At 41.8% G+C, this 22387-nt stretch overlaps 1 long non-coding RNA gene across 1 annotated transcript in view; it reads left to right on the top strand.

The window, feature by feature from the left end:
- The window catches only part of LOC149127404 (uncharacterized), an 84888-nt gene that overhangs the window by 16494 nt on the left and 46007 nt on the right, over positions 1-22387 (top strand). The window lies entirely within an intron of this gene.

Genomic DNA, 22387 nt, shown 5'->3' with positions numbered 1-22387 from the left:
AGGGATGAGGGGTTTGCCCTGTTGGATAAAGGCCCTTCCAGTAATGGGAACTGCATTTATGATGTCATGAAGACACAAAACAGTGGCTTTACATTTCATATCAGATTTACATTTTTAGAAGACAATAAGATGGCTCTGGCTGTTGTGGACAAATTTAAAGTTGATAGGGAAAGTTTAACAACTGTTAAGCAGGAGATGTGGATAGAAGGGAAAGAAAAGATAAGGAAGATCTTTTCAAGACATAGAATATAATAAACTGCTATTGAAAGGATTAGGAATGTAACGTACTTATAATGCAATAAGACCCAATGATTCTAAAGAAACTTCTCATTTTAATAATTATCAATCCATGTACAATTGAGACCCTTTTTAAAAAAAAAAGATTTATTTATTTATTTATTTGAAAGGCAGAGTTACAGAGAGGCAGAGAAAGAGAGAGAGAGGTCTTCCATCACTGTTTTACTCCCCATATGTCCGGCAATGGCCAGAGCTGGGCTCCAGAAGCCAGGAGCCTGGAGCTTCTTCTGGGTCTCCCACATGGGTGCAGGGGCCCAGGACTTGGGCCATCTTCTGCTGCTTTCCCAGGCACATTAACAGGAAGCTGGATTGGAAATGGAGCAGCCTGACTTAAGTTGGCACCCATATGGGATGCCAGAACTGCAGCCAGGGCTTTACCTACTATGCCACAACACCGGCCCCACAGTTGAGATTCTTTGCATTTTTCTCAAATTGTATGCTGTGTTATTGAGTTTTATTGCACCTTCCAATTAAATTGTCTCCATTCTCATTGTAAGTGTTAGAAGAGGAGAATCAAATCATCAATCTCTTGATGGTCTTTGTAATTTAACTTTTATCTTCCATGGTTTATGGTTCCTGAAAGTTGTCAGAATGAAGAATTTAGGAATACAGTTAAGATAAAAATGGAAAATCCTGGAAGTATAAAGGAAAAAATGGGATGGTAAAATGGTAATATGTAAGAATTATCCTGATGTGTGTTGCTGAATTGCTCTATTAGAATATCAGCACTATTTGGAAACCTGTCAATGTCATCTCATATTTAAACTATTAAGTGCATATTTAAACTGTGCAAATCACTTGCATTCATTTCATGGTTAATCAATCCAGTCTGAAATTGTGTGCCAAGTAGTAATGGGATTTTCTCTAACAGCCAGATACTTAAGTCACTAGATACCAAATTATGAGATTAAAAAAAAATCAGTTCAGCATCCCAGGTAATTATCAGCTTAAAACAATATTGTATTGAGTCCTGGCTCATGCCCCTTACAGCAGATGTCTTTGTTTTGGACCATTTTGTTGATCTCAGTAATTCTAGCATGATACATTAATTATGCAAATTATCTTTTCATTTTAATTTTACATTGTAGATTGTGCTATTGGCCTTTAACATAACATATTTTCTGTTTCAGTCAGGGCCAAAATTAGGACAGGAGTGGTAGGTAAGGAGAGCAGGTGACATATTGTAGAGCTATTGAAAGGTATAATATCCAGAAGTGTAAAGTGGGATTTGAGAGAAGGGCAACTGGCAGGTGATGATCCCAGTTGGCACGATAAGAGGTTCAGGAGGAGGGAAGAGTTAAGAAGAGATCAATTCTTTTTTTTTTTTTTGATTTGATGAATTTGAAATATTCAAAATTCACTAATCATTTTAGTCTGAAACTCAGATAAATGAGTTCTCACATAAGTAAAAACTGTTAAATTAACTCAACTGCCTTTTGTTTCATGTGATTTAAGTATATCTTTGATAAATAAGCTGTTTTAAACTAGTCAGTAAAAACAAAGTAAAATTGTTTCCAAAATTGTTAACATAGATTTGTTTCTGAGTTTGCAAGTCAAGCAAAATTGTACTTACCTCTGTTAGATATTTAAAATCATAAAAATATAGTTTTGACCTAAAACAAATAATGAAGATAAAAGTACACTATAGTGGCCATTGCTTCCTGCATATACAGTGCAACAATTTAGCTTTTAGGGTTTTTTCTCATATAAAATTTTTATTGATTTTAATTTTATTTGAAAGGCAGGGAGACAGAGAGAGACAGAGACAAAGTCTTCCATCAACTAGTTGGTTGCCCAAATGTCCGCAGCAGCGAGTGCTGGACTAGGCTGAAGACAAGAGCTCAGAATTCAATCCACGTTTCCTTGTAGGTGGCAGGAACACAAATATCTGACCCATCATCTGCAGTAGGAGGAAGCAGAGCCCTGCTAAGTCCCAGCTTGAATCCAGGCACGCTGATGTGGTTGTCCCGAGGGATGTCTTAAGCACTGCATGAAATGCCAATTTCTGGGATTTTTCCTTTTAAAATAAATTAAGCTAATATCTCAGTTTTCATAAGTAATCTAAATGTATTTGTTAAAATAAGTAAATATAAAGGAGATAAATGTTTCTTTTCTTTTCTTTTCTTTCTTTTTTTTTTTTCTTTTTTTTTTTTGACAGGCAGAGTGGACAGTGAGAGAGAGAGACAGAGAGAAAGGTCTTCCTTTGCCATTGGTTCACCCTCCAATGGCCGCCGCAGCCAGCGCGCTGTGGCTGACACACCACGCCCGGCGCACCACACTGATCTGATGGCAGGAGCCAGGTACTTCTCCTGGTCTCCCATGGGGTGCAGGGCCCAAGGACTTGGGCCATCCTCCACTGCACTCCCTGGCCACAGCAGAGAGCTGGCCTGGAAGAGGGGCAACGGGGACAGAATCCGGTGCCCTGACCAGGACTAGAACCCGGTGTGCTGGTGCCGCAAGATGGAGGATTAGCCTAGTGAGCCACGGCACCAGCCTAGGAGATAAATGTTTCTAAACATTGGCTTCTTTTCAGTTAAGTTTGAGCACTTAAGAAGAATTGTGTATTGATTACAGTATTCAACCAAAAGTACTAAGTAGAAGAAACAAAAAAAAATACTAAGAGGGATAACACATTAAGCTGCTCATCAACAGTCAGGGTGAGGGCTGATCAAGTCACCGTTTCTCATAGTGTTCATTCCACTTTAACAGGTTTCCTTTTTGGTGCTCAGCTAGTTGTCACCTATCAAGGAGAACAAGTGGTATTTGTCCCTTTGGGATTGGCTTATTTCACTCAACATAATGTTTTCCAAATTCCTAACAGGGATCACTTTTCAGTTAAAATTTAAACACCTAAGAATAATTGTGTGTTAATTACAGAGTTCAACCAATGGTACTAGAACAAAAAAAAATACTAAAATGGATAAAGTATTACATTGTACATCAACCGTCAGGACAAGAGCTGATCAAGTCACTGTTTCTCATAGTGTCCATTTCACTTCAACAAGTTTCCCCTTTGGTGCTCAGTTAGTTGTCGCCAATCAGGGAGAACATATGATATTTGTCCCTTTGGGACTGGCTTAATTCACTCAGCATGATGTTTTCCAAATTCCTCCATCTTGTTGCAAATGACTGGGTTTCGTTGTTTTTGACTGCTGTATAGTATTCTATAGAGTACATGTCCCATAATTTCTTTATCCAGTCTACTGTTGATGGGCATTTGGGTTGATTCCAGGTCTTAGCTATTATGAATTGAGCTGCAATAAACATTAATGTGCAGACTGCTTTTTTGTTTGCCAATTTAATTTCCTTAACTGAAAAGTGATCACTGTTAAATATAAGAGTGGGAATAAGAGAGGGAAGAGATGTGCAATTCGGGACATGCTCAAGCTGACTTACCTCAAACAGTAGAGTTAGAAACATACCAGGGGATTCGAATTCAATCCCATCGAGGTGGCATGTACCAATGCCATCTCACTAGTCCCAGTGATCAATTTCTGTTCATAATTGATCGTAATGACAGGACTAAGAACCAAAGGGATCACATAAACAAGAATAGTGTCTGCAAATACTAGCTGATAGAATCAAAAAGGGAGAGAATGATCCAACATGGGAAGTGAGATACACAGCAGACCCATAGAATGGCAAATGTACTAATAGCACTCTGGCCTCATAATCAGCCCTTAAGGCATGCGGATCCGGCTGAAATGCCCATGAGAGTATTTCAGGCATGGAAAGCCAAGACACTCTGGGGGAGAAAAAAAACTAAATGAAAGATCTCCATGAGTGAGATCCCAGTGGAAAGAACAGGTCTTCAAAGAAGGAGGTACCTTTCTCTGAAGGGAGGAGAGAACTTCCACTTTGACCATGGCCTTGTCTAAAAATGATCAGAGTCAGTGAACTCAGGGGGCTTCCATAGCCTTGGCAACTCATGACAAGAGCCTAGGGTGATTACTGATGCCATAAACAAGAGTGTCAATTTGTTAAGTCAACAACAGGAGTCACTGTGCACTTACTCCTCATGTAGGATCTTTGTCCTTAGTGTGCTGTACATTGAGATCTAATGCTATAACTAGTACTCAAACAGTATTTTTCACTTTATGTTTCTGTGTGGGAGCAAACTGTTGAACTCTTTACTTAATGTATGCTAAACTGATCTTCTGTATATAAAGAGAATCGAAAATGAATCTTGATATGAATGGAAGGGGAGAGGGAGTGGATAAGGGGAGGGTTGCGGGTTGGAGGGACGTTATGGGGGGGAAGCCATTGTAATCAATATTCTGTACTTTGGAAATTTATATTCATTAAATAAAAGTTAAAAAAACACACAAAAAACATTGGCTTCTTAAAGTCTATAAAAAGGTAGCATTCAGTGGTTGAATTCTGTAATCAATACACAGTTATTCTTAAATGTTGAAAGTTAACTGAAAAGCGATCCCTGTTAAATATAAGAGTGGGAATAAAAAAGGGAGGAGAGGTACAATTTGTGACATGCTCAATCTGACTTGCCCCAAATGGCAGAGTTAGAAACATACCAGGGGATTCCAATTCAGTCCCATCAAGGTTGCGTATACCAATGCCATCTCGCTAGTCCCAGTGATCAATTTCTGTTCACAATTGATCATGATAGGACTAAGAGTCAAAGGGATCACATAAACAAGACTAGTGTCTGAAAATACTACCTGATAGAATAAAAAAATGGGAGAGAATAATCCAACATGGGAAGCAGGATACACAGCAGACTCATAGAATGGCTGATGTCCTAAACAGCACTCTGGCTACAGAATCAGCCCTTAAGGCATTCGGATCCAGCTGAAAAGCCCATGAGAGTATTTGAGGCATGGAAAGCCAAGACACTCTGGCAAAAAAAAAAAAAAAAAAAAAAGAAAGAAAGAAAAGAAAAGAAACTATCAACTCCCAACTTGACTCTCACTGGGATTAAACATGACAATAGGTCTGATCTGATTTCATCATCATTAAAAAAAATCATCTATTATTTTTCACTTTATGTTTCTGTGTGGGAGCAAACTGTTGAAATCCTTACTTAATGTATACTAAGCTGATCTTCTGTATATTAAGATAATCGAAAATGAATCTTGATGTGAATGGAAGGGGAGAGGGAGTGGGAAAGGGGAGGGTTGTGGGTGGGAGGGACGGTATGGGGGGGAAGCCATAGTAATCCATTATTCGTACTTTGGAAACGTATATTCATTAAATAAAAGTTAAAAAAAAAAAAAGAAAAAGAAAGGGGTAAGGAAGGAGAGTGAGAAGGAGAGAGAGGGAGGAGAGAGGTAGGGAATATCATTATGTTCTTGGAATTGTATCTGCAAACCACATTGAATGTGTTAAAAAATCAAAAATTGAAATAAAAAATTAAAGAAAATGAAAAAAAAAAAACTCTTAATAAATTTTCCCATGTAGACATACAATATGTATACACATATAACATAACAGAATAATACAGCAGTTTCAATAATAGCTTTTTAAAAAAATATAACTCCTTTTTGTAAATTACCAGTGGATTCGAATTACTTTCTGTTCTTAGTAGCCTGTTAACCACACTTTCTCTCAGTTGGTACCTTTAATACATTATGGCTTCATCTGTTTACAGAATCATCCCAAAATACTGAATACAATAGATGTGGCTGGAAAAAGTCCATTGGATCCTATAGGAGGACAGCTAAACACAGAACCAACAGCGCTTTAGTTTATGAGCAGCAAATTATATATAAAACTGTGGATGACAAAAGACTTTAAGTTGTCACGTTTAAAATTATAAACTCATTAACCAACAAGAGGCACTTGCTTACTTCACACAGTATTTTTGAAAGCACCTGTAGGATTTTACAAAGCATTTAACCCTTTAGGTCTCAGGGGCTTTCTCATTAAGATAAGTATCGTGTCTAGTAACACAAGATCATTAGACTTTTTAATTCTCAGACATTTGTATTAATAGCATTTTATATTATAGAAACTTAAAATTTAGCGCCACTTCACATCTTGATAGTACTTCTAATATAATCCAAATGGCTGATTAGTTGGTGTCTCTACAAGATGAGAAACATAGGTCCTTCGATTTTTTCAGCTGGGCCCCAACTGGAAAAACTGAAGTCCAAAATTTACTGGAAATTTCAGAGTCCAAATTGTTTGAAACTTTGATTTTTGATTTTTTGAATGCCTGTCAAGAATGCCTAGGAGGCTCAAAATCCAAACCATCTGGTTGAAATAAGATTTCTTAACACCATGACATAATATAGACCAAGTTTGATCCTCATTACAAGGTGATTATAAGCACATATTTAAATAACCCATAGCTCTTAATAAAAACTCAGCTGTTTTTAAACAATTAGAATTTAACAGACATCAAGAGAACATAATAGATTACTTTAACACATTGCTTTAACAGAGAATCGGATTTTAATTTTATGTCAAAGAGAAATAGATTAGTATACTTGTGATGTTTTCCATCTGCCACTGTCCTTGATTTACATTTTGAAATAACCTGTTAAAAATCTCCAGAGTAAGATTAAGGTAACACATTAAATTTCAGCCTGAGTTACTTTAAACAGTGTTGAACTATTTTCATAGACAGTTTATAAACTAACCTAATAGTTTTTTTTTTTTTTTTTTTTTTTTGACAGGCAGAGTGGACAGTGAGAGAGAGAGAGACAGAGAAAAAGGTCTTCCTTTGCTGATGGTTTACCCTCCAATGGCCGCTGCGGCCAGCGGGTGCGCTGATCCGAAGCCAGGAGCCAGGTGCTTCTCCTTGTCTCCCATGCGGGTGCAGGGCCCAAGGACTTGGGCCATCCTCCACTGCACTCCCTGGCCACAGCAGAGAGCTGGCCTGGAAGAGGAGTAACCCAGACAGAATCTGGCTCCCCAATCGGGACTAGAACCCGGGGTGCTGGCGCCACAGGTGGAGGATTAGCCTATTGAGCTGCGGTGCCAGCCAACCCAATAGTTTTTTATAGAATATAACGTGCTGAATATATGAAAGTTAATATTTAGACGCATTTATTTATTTGCCTTTACCCAATTTAAATTAACAGTTACACCTAAATGACTTAAGATGCTGATATATTTCTATCTGAATTTAATTAAAATTAAAATTGCATTCATCTAAAACAAGTACTAATTATGCTTATGGGTTTCTTTAAAATACTTTTTTACTCTTTGGTAACTGACCAGGGAAACCAAGATTTTATGTGTGTCAAGTTACTCTCTTGTGTTTTTTGCTTTCTTTATTGGTTTTAAATTTTTAAAAATTTATTCGAGAGGCATAGAGAGAGAGAGAGAGAGAAAGCACTCTCACCCACTGGTTCAATCCCCAAATGCCCACATCAGCTGGGCTAGGCTGGATCTAGACCCAAGAACCAAGGACAAAATCCATGCAGGAATCCAATACCTGAGCCATCAGCACTGCTGCCCAGGGTCTGCATTGGCGGGAACCTGGAATCAGGGTCTAGAGCTTGGAATCAAACTCAGGCCCTCTGATGTGGGGCAAGGGTGTCTTAAAGGCTAGGCTAAATGCCTGCTTTCTTAGGTGTGGTTGCTTGAAAAATCTGATTCTTAGTAACACATTTATTTTTAAATGTTTTAAATGAGCATTTTATAATTGGCTAATTCTATAACTCTAGGTAAATCTTCTAAATTAAATACAGAAGCACTATTTCACCACGATGTGGGCTCTTATTTTCACCAGCTGTTTTAAACTTTTTGATATCTTTGGGCAGGCTGTCTAAGGATCAGAATTCTAAATTGATTCCCTCCCCATTTTTGTACGCTTTGAGATTTCCAGCTGGGCCCCTGACTATCTTCAAAAGATATACTGTTCATCTTGTAGAAATAATAGTTAATTAGGCTTATTTGGATAGTATGGGAAGCATTGTCAAATTGTGAAATGAGGCTAAACATTTTTTTGTTATGTTTATCTACAGATATGTTGCTACAGATATGTTACTGATATAAATAGTCTAGGGATTATGTAAAAAGTTTATAAAAGTCTGGCAGCCCTCATCTAACACTATCAGTTATGACTGATACATAATTGGAAAAAAGAAAAAAAAAGCCCAGAGCATTTGAGAGATCTTTGAGGCTGCCCTCCCTTCACAGGTCCAGAAGCCTGCAAGGATGGAATCACTTCATAAAAGACCACAAGGTGCTTTCTAGAATGCCATTTACAACGAAAAGACCTAAATTTCTGTGTCAATTGTGGAGCTCTTACCATAGTTATTTTAACCATAACTATCCTAAATTTTTTGTCACTTAGGATTCTTATTCTTCTCTAAAAATATTTATAATCTGATTTATGAAAAAGACTCTAACAAGTATTCTTTTTAAAAATAATTATTTATTTATTTGAAAGGCAGAGCAACAGAGGGAGAGAGAGAGATAGAGAGAGAGAGACAGAGAGAGAGATGGAGAATGAGAGTGTGTATGGAGGGGAGAGCCTCCATCCATTGATTTACTTCCATCATAACTGCAACAGCCAGGAACTCCATCCTGGTCTTCCACATGTGTGGCAGGGGCCCAAATACTTAGGCCATCTCCTGCTGTCTTCCCAGGAACATTAGCAGCTAGTACATGAACTGGCACTCTGATTGCTAGTAGCAACTTAGCCTGTTGTGCTACAATGCCAGCCCCTAACAAGTATTCTTAAATATACAAGTTCCTGATAACTTTAAGATCAGTAGACTAAATGAACATTGCTGTATCCTTATAAAGAAACTGGTGGATTCATAAAACTGCTAATGGAGATCAAACAATACAAGAATTACATGAGACTGAAAGAACTGATAATGCTTGATGGTTTTGTTAGGTAGGAAGTCAGATATGAGCTTATGTGTGTGTGAGAAAGGCCTAAGGAGACATTTGGGTCCAGCATATGCATCTCAAAGTCATCCCAATAACCTTTCAGGGGCAGCCCAGTATTTGCATCCTGCCCTGCTCCTTCTACCTGATAACCTGCCAGGTGGGGGTCCCCGCCCCTTCTGCCTGATAATCTTCCAGATGCAGCCCAGTATCTGCATTTCAGATACCCTGCTGGGATCCCGATCCTCCAGGGGGTCTTGCTCACTCTTCTTCTAAACCTAGGGCGGTGCCAGCTAGGCTTCCTCCTGTCTGATAACTTCTGGGGGAAAACTCAGATAGGAGTTTCTAGTATTTACACCCATAAAGTCTTTTGTTTCAGGAGGAGATGTGAGAAGACAAAGACCCATCTCCTTCAAAACTCCCGACCTCAACCTCTGCCTCTCTGCTGAGCCGCCCACCTGGCCTGCCCAGGTGTAATCTCTCCACTCAACCATGTAGCCCCGCTCTCCCCTAGTCCAAGCGACTGGGCACTCTCTCTCAGGTTCTGTCTGGAGAGGTGTCCATCCGTTCTTATGGATGTCCCTACCCTGATAAACCTTGCTTTTTTACTTTCCACTACTCTCTGTCTCACGCCCGAATTCTTTCTTGTGTGAAGACAAGATCCCTGCCATTCACCGGTAACAGTTTCAGGGCCGTTGCTGTGACGCAGCGGGTTAAAGCCCTGGCCTGAAGCGCCAGCATCCCATATGGGCACAGGTTCTAGTCCCAGCTGCTCCTCTTCTCATCCAGCTCTCTGCTATGGCCTAGGAAAATAGCAGAACGTGGCCCAAGTACTTGGGCCCCTGCACCCTTGTGGGAGACCCAGAAGAAGCTCCTGGCTCCTGGCTTCCATTGACACAGCTCTGGCCATTGCAGCCATGTAGGGAGTGAACCAGTGGATGGAAGACCTCTCTCTCTCTCTCTACCTCTCTTTGTAACACTCTTTCTAATAAATAAAATAAACTTAAAAAAACTCGATAGTTTCTATGTCTTTTATTTTATTGTTCAGTCTATAGTTAGATGTTTCTGTCTTCTAAGATTAAAAAGAAAAACTTTTTTTCCCCTGAGATTTCTATGGTTTATAACACTTCAGTAAAGTATACTTTTGTAAACAAAGATAGAAACATTTATCTTCTCTTCCCTACTTTCTCCAAAATTCAAAAAAACTGTTTAGTATTTTTGTTTTCAATGGCAATGTGTTTACATGAGTCCAGTAGAAATTTGTTTTCTTCATAATAGGATACAATGGAAAACATGGCATATTTAAAAAATATAGGCTACATGCCTAGCTTTAAGGATTCTCAGTCTTATAACAAGTAAATAAAATAGTCACTTCTGAGTAGGCCCTTAAACTTCAAAAGATTAGGAACTACAGGTAAAAATCTATAAAATCAACCTTGGTTTGGCTTCCTAACCTTGAGAGTTTTCTTAAAATCTATGATTACTCTATGATAAATTACTTTTCTTGCTGCACTTATGCAAATAGTCAACCTAAACCTGCAATACACCTGTTAATGGGTTATAACCCTGTTCATTGTTTTGTGATTCAAACTTGATTTGTTATGCTCTTATTAGTTTTGTTTGTATTTTTTTTTTTTTGACTGTATGCCTGTTGCCTGTCAAAATTCTACAGAACTACAACTCCTAATGAAATAGTGCTGGCCCAACACTTAGAGAAGATGACTCTTGCCTAAAGAACAGATAAAGTTAAATTTAACAATGGGCTGCATTCTTTATGATGCAGGGAATGAGGCAGCAGAGACAGCTTGAGGCAATTAGGCAAGAGAAATGATAAATGCTAAGAAGGTCCTTAAGGACCTGTAGCACAGGTCAATTCTGCCTGGGGCAGGAGGATTAGGAAAGTGCCCAGATTAGAAACAGGCTAAATATGCAGGTTTAATGGGAGGTGATGAATTGGAGAAGAAAGACGTGGGAAATTCCAAGTTCCTGCTATTTTTGCTGTGTTGTAGGAGACAAGGCCACTGCTTAGCAAATGTGTGGGAAGGGGAGGAGACGTTGCTAGGAGTATTATTAGGCTTCAAATTGTAGCTGTGGGAATGGGAGCTGTACCTCACTTGGGATCTGTTAGAGGCTGTAAATTACTGGCGGCCAAAGTGTAGGATTCTTGAACTTAGTGTTTCCTGCTAGTCTGAACCTAAGAACCAAACAGGTAGAGCGATACAATGTTTGTGTGTTACAGGGTATAGAGAGACAATAGTTGGAAGACAAGGAGGTTGATGTGACAATGGTTGGAAGATTGCCAGAAATGGAGAGGGAACTGATAGACTGGAAGAAGCGGAAGCCTCAATGAAATTACTGGGTTGGCTGACAGGGGGGGCATGAGGGTGAAGAAATGGAAGGAAACAAGAGAGTTGGATCCAGACATTTTAACCTTCAGAAGGAGAACAATAGTCTCCCATCTTCCCAGTGGTCATCTTTGCAAACTTTCCCTTTTATGGCAGGACCTGGAATTTGCAAATTACATATTTTAGTCTCCCTTGTGAGTAGAGTTTCAGTGTAGACTCCTTCAGTGAGGGACACCTGTGCGAGATTTGCAGCGTGGGAGAGGAGGTACCGTTTTTCTCCATATGCAGCTATGGGCAAGTGCATGAGAAAGCACAGAGGGCAGACACTGGGAGATGTGCCCCAGATTCCCAGGCATCCTCCTGAGAATTACTTCCTTTGGTGGTATAGAAAGAGATCCCCGTAGTGGTTTCTATAACCCATGCAACTCTAAATTTCTTGAATTCTAAAAGTGGATAGACTCTTTGCTCCCCTGGACTTTCCAGAGTGTGCAATCCCCCGATTTCCTATATTAAATCGCTTTTTACTTGACACACTTAGCAGTTTTCTGTTTTCCTGAAATAACCTTGGCTAATGCACTCCCTCAATTCTTAAATTAAGCTGGATCCTGAGCTTGTCCATGACCATGTTTTTGTTGGTCAGGATTATCACATCCGTATCAGTTAGGATTTTACATTGCAAGCAACAGAAAGAAAACATAACTAAGTTGGAAAGAATTTTAAGTGTTTGTGTAATTGCTGGGAGGGCTAGTGAACCAGGCTCTGAGAAGGAATCTAAGCAGTAGATGGGACACAGACAAAACCATGGCACAAAACTGATACAGCAACTGCTACTGTTGCACTCAGGTGAATGTGCCTGATAGATAAATCTAAACCACGCCCCCCTGTGCTCTAGGCTTGGAGGTGGCAGTGAAAGTTGACATCTGACCTTCGGTGTTCAGAGTAATAGCTCTGCCTCATAGATGGAGGAAACTCAAACAAGGGATTCGGATTCTGGGAAAGCCATGGAATTCAGGAATGCCTATTCTAACATGCGCTGTGAGTGTGTGTGTGTGGGTGTGTGTGAGATAATGGATACCCTTTGTTTTCCCTGGCAAGCCCTCCAAATGTTCACTGTCCCTAGAATCAGCTTCCTCTTTGAAACCTTCCAGCAGGAAGCATTTGCTTCCCACCCTGTACTCGCATAGTAATTTATTTCTTGCTTGATCTTAGTAAATTCTCACCTCTTTCATTCATTGACATTTGCAATTCAAGTATGAATGCTCTAGCATATTGGAGGATGAACGAACATTAAAGGTCATCTAATCTATGGGGCACTAGCTCAGGACCTGTCTTACCCACACTTGTATGCCCCAGAGTTTCCAGAATAATACCTGCGTAGGACGTCAGTCTTGCAGTTACATGGAACCAAAGGAACCACTGATTTTGTGTCCCCTTTCCCTTCTCTCTTCCTGACACCTCCCTTCCTCTCCACCTCCTCCGTGATCCCCACATTTCCTATGTCCTCTGGGCTCTTATTTCACTTTTTTCCCAGGGATTTTCAGTCACCCTTGTAGACTGCTGCCCACTGGCCTGAAGTATGCTCACACATTCCCTATCCTGACGAAACCTTCTTGCTCTCCTTTATTCCACTTCCACACTTCGAAATGGTTGGCTACAGCTCTCCTGTTGCCCCTTCACTCGACTTCTCTTTTTATTTGTCTCAAATTCTGGCTTCTACTTTCTTTCCACTGCACAGACTTTATTCCTCTTCAGGTTCCCCGGGGACTTCACTGGCTGGTCCCTGACCGGTTTGTCGGCATCCTTTCAGGTGTTTGGTGATGTTTGACACGGTGACCACGTGGACCCTGCGAGCTGCCCTCCCGTGAGCTGTACCGCTGATTCTGCCCCGCCTTTCCTTCCTCCGCGCTTTAGTAGATATTTGCCAGTTTCCAGAGTTCTGTTTTGGGGAAGTCGTTGGGGCTGTGGCGGCGGGGAGCAGAGCAGAACTCATGGTGCGTGGGTGGAGGCAGTGTCTCCCCCCTCCCCCAGGGCTGGCTCCCGCGTGGGGCAGGAGGAAGTCATTTCGGGAGCCTCTCACGAAGATCCCAGTTCTGCCTGGGCCCCCGAGCGCCCCCTGCAGGCAGCGCTGTGCTGGCGTTGTCATCAAAGGTTACCAGTGGCCTGCGGGAACTTGGCCAGCTCACAGCTGCCTGCCTGCTGTGGTTTCCTCCTGTTTTCTGAGCCTGGCTCTCCAGCTCTAAGTTATCTGTGAGTAAGCCTCTGCTTTCTGCTTGGCTGAGCCAACTGGGCTCCGTGGCTTGCTCCTAAGATCCTTGGCTAGTGCATTTTCTTTTCTTCACCTTCCATCTCTGAAGAGAAGATATTCCTGGCAGGTCTTTTCTTGGAGTCGTTTTTTCCCTCCATCCTCCCTCTTTCTGCGGGGAAGCTCATCTATTTCCTGGGTATCAATTATCTGTTTGTGTCAGTTTCTCCCAAATCTTTCCCTAGGGTCTGCCTCTCTGAAGCACTGGTTTAACCTCACATTTCCAAAGGGGCATCCTCTGAATGTCCTTCAGACGTCAAAATCAACAAGACTAGAACTCTGACTCACCAGCTTCCATCTTGCTCCTGCATCTACTTCTCTTCCAAGCTTCTCTTTCTCCCTTTCTGGATATCCAGACTTTCCATTTCTCTATCCACTCCCTCCTTTATATTGTGGAACAGACTGCCAAATTTTGTTTATCCTGTCCTTCCTGGTCCCTGCTATTTCTTTCTCTCATATCGTCATCAGTTAGATCTTGCATGAACAATAGTTGTATGCTCTTTACTGAGCTCCTGGCTGTAGTCATTCCCCTGAACCTACTTGACAACACATGTGGTCAGATGGAATTTCCCTGAAACACAGTTCTGGGGAATAATCCTTCCTCCCGCCCCCTCATGTACCTTCAGTGTCTCAGCCTAAAGTGGGGGTTCTCAGACTTGACCCTCACAGTCTAATCCTAACCTTTTATTTGGCCTGTATGTAGGGGTCTTAAACACTTCATGATGCCTGATTGTGTTCCAAGCTTTCTCACCTTCATGCCTTTGCTTAGGGAATTTTCTTTTTTTAAAGATTTATTTACATATTTGAAAGAGTTACACACACACACACACACACACAAAGAGAGAGAGAGAGAGAGAGAGGTCTGCCATTTGCTGGTTCACTCCCCAATTGGCCGCTACGGCTGCAGCTGCGCCGATCTGAAGCCAGGAGCCAGGACCCTCCTCCAGGTCTCCTACACAGGTGCAGGGGCCCAAGGCCTTAGCCCATCTTCTAATGCTTTTCCAGGCCATAGCAGAGAGCTGGATTGGAAGTGGACCAGCCAGATCTCCAACCGGCACCCATATGGGGTGCTGGCACTACAGGTGGCAGCTTTACCTGCTATGCCACAGCACCAGCCCCGAGTGTTTTCTTTAATTGGAGTGCCTTTCTCTGTAGTTAACACTGGACCTCACTTGGAGTAGCAAGTCCCTAGAAAGAGGCATGCTCTTTTACTGAACAATAGGCAAGATGCCACAGCACGAACCATGTAGGATTCATTTACAATACTCCGCAATCTTCAGTGTATTCATTTTGTCTCCTTAAGGACAGGGCCTGGGCTTTGTGCATTGTTATTTTGGTTGAATACAGAGACTTGATCAGTTTGTTGGATTTGAATTGAATGTGCTTCTGACTTCACCTCTTTTTCTTTTCCACCCCGAGGTCACCCCTAGTCTCAGTTTCACTGCATTTCCCGTGCGTACCTGTGTGGGGAGGAGGGCATGCACCACATGGGATCTGCCGTAAATGAGGATGGCTCAGTGTGTTGAGGAGAATGCTAATTTAATGATGGTTTTCGTCAGGGTTCTCAGCTACAAAATACTGAACCTAGTTCATGCTGAAAAGCAGTTTATGGACGTGTAGTGGGGAGTTTACAAGATTGTTGAGAGGCTAAGAGACTACACAGCAACAGCCAGGGAAGAATTGTGCCAGAGCCCTGCAGTGTCACACAGCCTCGGGGCCCAGGCTCTGCAAGCCAGTGTGCCCCAGAAGGTGGTCCTGGCCCTCAGTGGCTGCTGCTTGTGGAAGCTGCTTACGTCTGCCGCCCCCCTCACCAGATGGACTCTGGGTGTGGCCTACTTCTTCATGCTTGAACTAACTTGCAGTATGCAGCAAATTACCACAGACTTGGAGGCTTAAAACAACAGAAATTTATTCTCTTGTTGTTCTGAGGCCAGAAGTCCAAAATCAGGTATCTCTAGGCCAAAACCAGGGTGTTGGCAGGGAGCCTGTAGGGGAGGGGATAACACACTCACTCTCTCCCAGCTTCTGCGGGTAATGGGCATTCCTTGGCTTGTGGCTGCATACTAGGGCAACATCTTCAAAACTCCTTGTGTTCCATCTTTACATTGCCACCTCCTCGTGTGTGTGAGAGAGAGAAAGAGAGACACACACACACACACACACACACACACACAGAGAGAATCCCTTCAGGCCCTCCTGTTCTAAGGATGCATATGATTGTATGTAGGACCCACTGGGATGATGCCGGAAAACCTCCCCAGTCTCAACACCCTGAATTTAATGATACCTGCAAAGACTTTATCATATAACATTCGCAGATGCTGGAAATTAGGACCCAGTCTCCTTGGGGGTATTATTCAACCTTTGAGCATGTTTGTTTCCCAGTGGAAGTGTCGCTTGTACATATCTCACTGGTGGAAATTCAGTCACATGCCTGTTTCTGAGCCACGGAAGAGGCTGGGAAGCGAGCTTCCTGTCAGGAGAGGGTTCAAAGATGATAGGTGACCAAATATATGCCAAATGTCAGCAACTTCTGTAAATGGACCAGCCAGAATCTTTAACCTGAGAGAAGGTACCTACTGCTGAATACTTGTGTGCCAAATTTCAAGCCATGTCAATATTGACGAGGAAAATGATCAGTTATAGGAACATAATTTTTTTTGACTTGGGAGTGCAGAGTGTAAAAAAATAAGGCATGAGGTATGGATTTGTGTATGTATATATATATATATATATCATACCTCACTCCTTTATATATATGCATATATGTTATATATACACATTACACATACATACATATACATACATGTATATATATAAAATCTATTCTGGAACATAAAGAAGGATATTCCTCATATCCCACATTTCATTAAGAATAACGTTTGGTTATAATGTTATGGTCAATTCTGTTTCCTCTCTGGTCTGGTGCTATTATTCATATGGTGCCAAGCATTGTCCACGTGTTTATGGCACTAAGGATTTGGGGCATCAGAAGTGGACAACTTCTGTTTCTTCAGCTCTCTGATGTGCAATTTTCAGAGACATGCAAATGACCCTTCTTGTGCATGCCACCCTTTTCTGCAACGTACGTGAGCTTCTGCAGGTCAGCAATGGAATTTCCAGGATCTTCTCCCCTGTATACCTGCTAGAAGCAATGGTGTTAACTCTCAGATTTTTGCAATAGTATTCTAAAAAATCAAATAATCTCTTTAGGGTCTGACATGTCTTAATAGTGTTACAATGATGGTGGGCATCTTACAGATCGCATTGTGTCTATTGCTTTACTGGGGGCAATAATTCTACATTTTGCTGTATTGTGTACGTAAGAGAAGGAGAGATCTAAATAAAAGATTATTAAAATTAGCATTTATAGCAACCACATAGATGTCAGTATACATTTTGGGTTCTTTTTTGTAAATAATCTCCTGAGAGCATTGTTTAAATTGCTGACACTTTCTTGCAGGTTTCTAAGACACACTTAAAATTCAGTCTCTTCCTGTGACCATTTTTTTGTGAAACTTGTAGTATAATAAAAATTTTCTTTTAGAGGACCCAGAATCAAAGCAAAAATTTTAAAGTTGTAGGAAAAAATGACTTCTTCCCACCATTTAACCTTGGAGCTTTCCAATTTCTTTGTTGAGAGATCTTATTTGACAAGCAGCTGTAGTATTATGGTCAGATTGACAATGATATCGGATTCTCCAAACACTAGATGAAAGTTCAGGGCGAAGATCTGTCCCATTCTGGTGCTCCATTCCTCATTATAAGATGAGAATAATAATCAGGTCACCTTATTTGCCAGCACCAGTGACTTCCTCCTTTTTTAGATATGACTGGCAATTTTACAAAAGGATATTTTAGCACTTTTCTCTCTTGAGTTCTAGAGTGGTTTTGTGTATCTCAAACCCTCACAAAATGCCCCTCTCTTTTTTTGTCCCCAAATATCTGATCTGAAGTGACCTTTTTGTTGGGGGAAGGAGGGATGAAGGAGAACTGCAGAGGTTTTAGAAGCTTTTCTCTATGAATTAATACTTCTGCTTCAACATAATGTTGGTATTTGATCAAACATAAAAAGCTTCAAGCTTTTAATGTCCTGCTGACAGCAGTATCAACAAAGCATCGAAGCGGAAGCTTTCTGGCAGCTGATTAGAGAGAGATTTTATTTCACTGGCTTTAAGACTAAGTATACCTTTTAGTAGATCTTTCTCAAGGATAAGCTACATCGTGCATTATAAATCAAATTCAAGAGCTTTAATAAAGGACCCTTGATAATTTGGTAATATATTATCACTATGTTTTGGAAAGGCGAGGAATGACTGCTTTTTATAGTGTAATTTAAAATAATAATATGGATTACAGTTGTGTTCAGTCATGAAAGTATAATTTAACCATGTGGGCTTATAATAACCTTTTGTTTTTCCTTGATGATGTCCACTCTCAGCTCAAGAATGGCTTACTGGGGGGTGATTTACCATGCTTGCTTTTAGGGTCTGGTAGGGCTGAACATGTGTTCCATTGCAATTTTATGCTGTGTTGGAAGAGCTCCATGCAAACATCAGATTGAAAGCTGGAGGAAAAAAGACTCCTAAATAATGAACCATTCTGGTATCAATAGCATAGTCTAAGTTTGCAAGCTTACCGGGATTGGGCTCTCACTGTAGTGGTGGTGATTGAAGAGAGCTTAATGAAGGGACTGTTAATAAAGGTTAAGAAGGTTAGGGGAAGCAGCAAAGTTTGATGAGGCTGTGCTGGGAATTCCATGCAGCAGGGGGGCTGTATCACCCCGGGCCTCAAGAGCCAAGTGGGTTTGGTGTTTCAGGATCTGGGAAATGCTGTAGCTGTGGGAGAGGAGTGACAGGCACTGTGCCCCAGAAGAGGAAGGTGACCACTGCTAGGTTGCAGCAAGGTGAGGAGGGGCTAGCAGGATCTCCTTGTTTGCACCTTCGAATCTCCTCTCTGAACATCCCATGGGGCTGGACCCCACCAAAGCTAGAGGGCAAGGGCATTGAAGGGAAGACATGTGAGACACAGAGTCGGGGGGGGGCATAGCCAGAACACATGTGAGACGGGGAGTGAGGAGTGATGAAGGCCCTGAAGCTAAATGACTTGGCATTAACAAGCTGTTTCTTTTCTTTTCTTTTTTTTAAGATATATTTATGAAAGGCAGAGTTGCACAGAGGGACAGGCAGACACACACACACACACACACACACACACACACACAGAGAGAGAGAGAGAGAGAGAGATCTTCTGTTCACTGGTTCACTCCCTAAATGGCCGCAACAGCCAGGGCTGGGTCAGGCCAAAGCCAGGAGCCAGGAACTTCATCTGGGTCTCCCATATAGGTACAGGGGCCCAGGTACTTTGGCCACCTTCTGCTGCTTTCCCAGGTCATTGGCAGGGAGCTGAATTGGAAGTGGAGCATCTGGGACTCGAACTGGCATCCATGTGGGATGCCAGTGCTGTAGGTGGTGGTCAACCCACCATGTCACAGTGCCGGCCTCACAAGCTGGTTTGATATGCATGTGACCAGTGAGGATCTAAATTCAGTGATCCTCTGGTTCCCAATTTCCTGCTTTCCAGTCATAACTAATAAAAAAGGCTCTTTTAAAGTTTTCTTTGTCTCCTAGGGTTATGTAACTTTCAAAGTTATGTGTGTGTGTGTGTGTGTGTGTGTGTGTGTGTGTGTCTGTAACCAGACTGGGATGCAACTCAGCAGCTTTTAATAAGAATGCATTAGCTATAAGAACAGTGAGGAGGGGGGAGACAACCTATTCTTGGGAGAAAGTTTAGGCATTCATAAGATTTATCAGGAAAAGAAAATATGGGGTGAATGTTTGGCCTAGTGGTTAACATGCCCGATTGGATGCCCGCATCCTGAATTGAGCTAATGCAGAGCCTGGGAGGCAGTGGTGATGGCAACATGACTGGGTCTCTGCCACTCACATGGGAGCCCTGGAATGTGTTCCTGGTTCCCAGCTTCAGCCACAGCCCAACCCTGGCTGTTGTGGACATTTGGGGAATAAACCAGCAGATGAGAACACACATAGTCTCTCTCTGCCTCTCAAATAAATTAAAAAACTGAAGCAACAAGTGGGTAACATGGCTGTTTGTTGTTTGTCAGGTGTGCTGAACAAGCCTCTAGGGGTTGTGATTCCCAATCCCTCACCTCCTTATTTCAATTCACCACACTCAGAGCTCTCCTCAGGCTCCTTTCCTGCTTCTCAGATCATTTTGGATTCCAAGGCATAACTGCAACTACATCCTACCTTCCCAGGTGTCTAAATTAGGGGAAAAGTTGGTTTGCCCTTCCTGATTTTTTGCGCAATAGCATGGCTGCTTTCGTCATTCCTTGTATACCATGACCCCTGCTTCTCTCAACACACACCTTTCTTGTGGTGCTCTGTGCTCGCTTGTACTGCCGGCAACACAGACCATTGGTGAGAAGCTTGAAACTGGGAATTGTGAGATTAGGTTCTGATTCCAACTTTATAGTGAATTAGCCATGTAGCACTGATAAAACCAAAGACTATTCAAAGTCTCGCTTTTGTTATCTGTAAAATGGTGCTTGAATTAGTGATCTTATGAATACTAATGTGAAATAAGTAGAATGAGAGCTGGTTGAAATGTCCTAGTTGCTTTCAAAGAAAAGCAAAGTTGATGGTGATGAACTGGACCTTGAAGATCACAACTATGTCCAAGGACCTAGTTCATGGTTTTAAGCCACAGAAACTTACTCTTTTCTGGGGCCAAAGGTTGCCATGTCCTGGCTTACTCTAAGCATACACAAAAGCTGAAGTAGGTATTATGATGTCAGTGTATGGTCATGCTCTCATCTAAGTAAGGGCTATGCAGTTGTTCTGGAATCCCTGCACCAGGACAACTGCCTTGGGTCTAGGCCACCTTTCCAGTGATGTTGCCCACACCTGTGCACTGTCTCCAGTAACATTCCACACCTCCTACTGCCGCAACAAATTCATCCATTGGACTGAAGTAGGCATAGCGATGCCAACTTACCGATTTACAATTAGAAAATGAGTACAAGAACATTGGCCACAATCCTCACTTTCTCATAAGCTGCATGGAAGATTTAATCACAATCATGAGCCATTTCCTTTATGATAGGCAGTCACTCGCCTAGAGGCCTAATATGCTCAAAGTCTGGGAGATCAGACATTCCCAAGGCAGACCTACACAGAGGACCAAAATCCTAACTACAGATTTTGGTGACGTTGGAAGCAGAACAAAGGAAGTTACGCTATGGAAGAACGTGAGGTGGTCTGCTCATGCATCCATGTCGCTGCAGAGATGTCCTTGGAGCCCAAAAACCCACTGGCTATGTCCCTAGAAGCCTCGCCTTTGGGAGTGCAAGTTCCCTTCCCCCAGCACTGCGGAGGACATCCGGCTCTGAAGCTGCCTCCACAGGAGCTGCTTCCGTCCCTCCCCACCTTCCTTCTGCAGACACATTTCATCAAGTCACAGTCCGCACAGGTGTCCTGGGGAGCTCTTCTCTCTTGCTTCTTATGCACAGGTCCGTTCTGAGAGGACTCAGAGAAAAGTTCATGAGGGAAAATTCCGGAGGAAGCTTCAAGCACTGACAGCTACGAAGCAGCTCGTGACTTGAGTGCTCTGCCAGATGAGCCAAGCCTGGGGAAGCACAGAGCGCTGGGCTGCTGTGCCTGCTGCCTGCTGGTTTGCAGGGAACACCAGTCAGCTGTGTTTGTTTCCAAATCCATTTATGCCAATTGCACTCCCTATTGTAACTTTACACTTTAATTACAAAATGTAAAGTTTGAGTATGAAAAGAGAATTCCTTTATAGAAACTACTCTAGAAGCTTTGCAGATGCAATATATGTGAATAGTTAAAAATTCTGCTATTGAGCATGACAATTACACATAATGGAGGAAATGATACAAACTTAAGGCTTGCACTCAGATTAGTTGACATCCCTCTTTCAATTTTCACCTGTGAATGACACCGAAAGTGGAGATTGACTATGGTTTATGCATGAGATCAACAGGAAGCAATATTAAAATGAATGGCACTGTCCCTATACTAAAAGATTAGTATATAATCGCATATTTATATGACATAAAAGAAAATAAAGTGTTTAAGCTATGTATAAAACTACTGATTTTTATGATTCCTTGCCTTAACTGACTTTTTTTGATTCACAACTAAATTAGAGCATTTCAAGTGCAGTGTTGAGTAATGAGAATGACCATGTAATCATTGTAATGGCTACCATTCATGAAACTACATTTTGTAACAAATACAGATTACAGTTAAAGTATAATATTAAATTTGCTTATGAATATGCAATTACAGGTTATCTTCTAAAGGAATACATAAACAAGTAGGCCTTGTTTTTTTATTTTTATTATTATTTTTTGACAGGCAGAGTGGACAGTGAGAGAGAGAGAGACAGAGAGAAAGGTCTTCCTTTGCCGTTGGTTCACCCTCCAATGGCCACTGCGGCCGGAGCACCGCGCTGATCTGATGGCAGGAGCCAGGTACTTCTCCTGGTCTCCCATGGGGTGCAGGGCCCAAGCACTTGGGCCATCCTCCACTGCACTCCCTGGCCACAGCAGAGAGCTGGCCTGGAAGAGGGGCAACCGGGACAGAATCCGGCG

This window comes from Oryctolagus cuniculus, chromosome 3, assembly GCF_051225735.1.
Source record: "Oryctolagus cuniculus isolate XC-2025 breed Fujian yellow rabbit chromosome 3, ASM5122573v1, whole genome shotgun sequence".
Taxonomy (NCBI): domain Eukaryota; kingdom Metazoa; phylum Chordata; class Mammalia; order Lagomorpha; family Leporidae; genus Oryctolagus; species Oryctolagus cuniculus.
This window is presented reverse-complemented; position numbering and strand designations above follow the sequence as displayed.